Genomic DNA, 3,088 nt, shown 5'->3' on the forward strand with positions numbered 1-3,088 from the left:
TAGTCAATGGTGTAGTCATATCCAAGTAACTTAACTAACCACTTTTGTTGACTTGGGGTAGTAATTCTCTGCTCCAACAAGTACTTGAGGCTGTGGTGATCAGTCTTGATCACAAAATGCTATCCGAGTAAGTATGGTCTCCATCTCTGTACTGCTGATACCAAGACCAGTAATTCTCTTTCATAAACTGAGAGTTTCTTATTTTGGTCTGATAACCCTTGACTGAAGAAAGCAACAGGTTTATTTGCTTGAACTAATACAGCACCAATTCCCGCACCTAAGGCATCAGTTTCTATAATGAATTCTTGAGAGAAATCTGCCAGAGCTAATACAGGAGCAGAAGTGATAGCCAACTTCAATGCCTCAAAAGTAGCAACAGCTGCATCATTCCACTTGAAATTACCAAGCTTCAATAGATCATTTAGAGGTCGTGCAATGATCCCATAGCCCTTTATAAACCTCCTGTAATAACCAGTCAATCCTAAAAATCCTCTCAACCCCTTAAGAGTCTTAGGTTGAGGCCAGTGCAACACAGCATCCACTTTTTGTTGATCCATAGCCACTACTTTTTCAGAGATGACATGGCCTAAGTAGTCTATTTGAGTGACTCCAAAAGCACATTTGCTTTTCTTAAGGAAAAGAACATTCTTTCTGAGTATTTGGAAAGTTTTCTGTAAGTGCAAAATGTGTTCAGAACAACTGTTGTTGTAAATCAATATGTCATAAAAAAAAACAGAATGAACCTCCTAAGATGAGCATTAAATATTTGATTCATGAGGCTTTGGAAAGTGGAAGGTGCATTGGTGAGGCTAAAAGGCATCACCATGAACTCATAGTGACCTTGATGAGTTCGGAATGCTGTCTTAGGTATATCAGGCTCAAACATCCTGATTTGGTGGTACCCAGACCTCGAGTCCAGCTTGGAAAAGTACTTAGCACCATGCAACTCATCTAGTAACTCTTCAATAATAGGAATTGGAAACTTATCTTTGATGGTGTGGTTGTTCAGATCCCTGTAATCCACACACAATCTCCAAAAACCCTCCTTTTTCACCATCACAATTGGGGAAGAATAAGGACTATTTGATACGAGAAAGACAATGGAAGGCACAAAACACACTCCAAATCAATTCCCAATATTAAGGATCCGAGGACCAATTGGGGATCTCTCTCGGATTCACTATCTAGATCAAGAAAGAAGAGGATACAAGGTGTTAATACACCAAAAAGCCAGACAACAACAAGTTTAGCAACACAAGATGAAGCTCCACAATATTACAATAGCAACAAGAACAAACGGGTTACATTAACAACACAAGAAGCCGAAACTAAAATAAGATACAAGATAGATAGTTAGACAAGTGTTGATGTAGTATTAACAACCCAAGAGCATATTCCACTCTTGGACCTTTAAAACTTCACACAAAAAACACCTAACTCTTACAATTGACACAAGTGAGGCGTCCACCACCCAAGCACCAACGTATCAAGCAAAATGCAACACACAAGAGAATCCACCCTTATGCTATGCCCTAGTTTTGGTTGTGGACTCTCTCTCTCTAAGAGGAGTGTTCTTTATTCAACATTCATAAAAACTACCAACTAAAACCCTACAATGTTCAATTGATATTACATTACAAAATAAAAGACAAAAGACTACAAGACCCTTTAATGAAAAGAGCTCCAATAAAAAGCCCATAGAGTGTGCTTGGGACGGTTTTGGGCCTCCTTCACACTTAGACTTGTGCACTCTTTTGGTGGTCTTCAAAATACCCAAAAAGTGTCCATGATCATGATCCTACTCGTATCATCCTCTCCATCTTGAGAGAAATTTGACCACAAATTCACGGCTTCACCTCGTGCAATTGGACCTTCAAAAGAAACCACCCAAAACAGTCTGCAAAACATGGAGAACACGCAAGCTCCATAACAACAAATCTCGGCCGACATCTTCATTTTGAATATTGGCTTCCTCTCCATCTTGAGCTTTACCTTCAATCTCATCCGATTCAAGTCTCCTACCATCATACAACCATTGTCGTAGACCCCATATCCTTCATGTTCCTTTCTACCATTCTCCTCTACATGGACATATCGGTTTTGGTAAAGTGGAGATTCGGTCAAGAGGGTTGGTTTAGTAAAGTGGAGCTTCGGTTGTGGAGCTTGGATGGAATGATTTGAATTGGTGAAAGTTGACGCCTTTGGTTAAGTGGATCTTGGATGGGAGGGTTTGGTTTTAGTGTATGCATTTGGCGTCCAAGTCCTTGTTGGACTTGATTGAATTGTGGGGAAATGGGCCTAGTTTTGTCTCAGTTTTGAGGGCTATTTGGAGCTTGGCTTGCGGAATTAGGTGATGGTATGGGAGGATTGGTCATTGGAAGTAAAGTGTCGGGATTCAAAGCACGAGAGTTCCTTCGAGTCTCTATTCAATTCAACCTCTCACTCATAGTTACCACATACGAGCCAATTTTTTCAAGACCCGCATTCGCCCTAGCAAGGTCTCGGAACATAGCATCAAGGCGAGCCAAAATAAGATTGATGGCGTTATTGTCCATTGTTTGTTCATTTGAAGTCTCGGGTTCCATGGGGGTTGTACCAAAAATAACCCTTCAAGATTCTTCAAAATCAAGCTCAACAATGGTGGATGGCTCAAATAACCTCCAATTTAGCTCAAATTCGAACCCTATACTCCTATGGTGTTAGAGAACACAAATCTAACACTAAAAACACAAGAAAAACACAAAATCAAAAACTCAAAATTTGACCTAACGTCAAAAACGGGTTTAGTATTTTTTTTGGGGGGATTTTTGATTTTGACACTTCTTTGTTTGTTAGGATTTTTAATTTCTAGACTCGGATAGTATTAGAGAACAAAGATCTAACACTAAAAACACACAAAACACACAAAAATCAAGTTTTTTGAAAAACCCAAAAAATGTGAACAGTAACTTTTTTCCTTTATCTTCTTTTTCACTTTCTTTTTTATTTGCTAGATAACAATCCCAAGATTAATTTTATTGGAACAAAATCAAACCTTGCTTTGATACCAAATGATATGAGAAAGACAACGGAAAGCATAAAACACACT

The sequence above is a fragment of the Capsicum annuum genome, chromosome 4 (assembly GCF_002878395.1).
Source record: "Capsicum annuum cultivar UCD-10X-F1 chromosome 4, UCD10Xv1.1, whole genome shotgun sequence".
NCBI classification, from domain to species: Eukaryota; Viridiplantae; Streptophyta; class Magnoliopsida; order Solanales; family Solanaceae; genus Capsicum; species Capsicum annuum.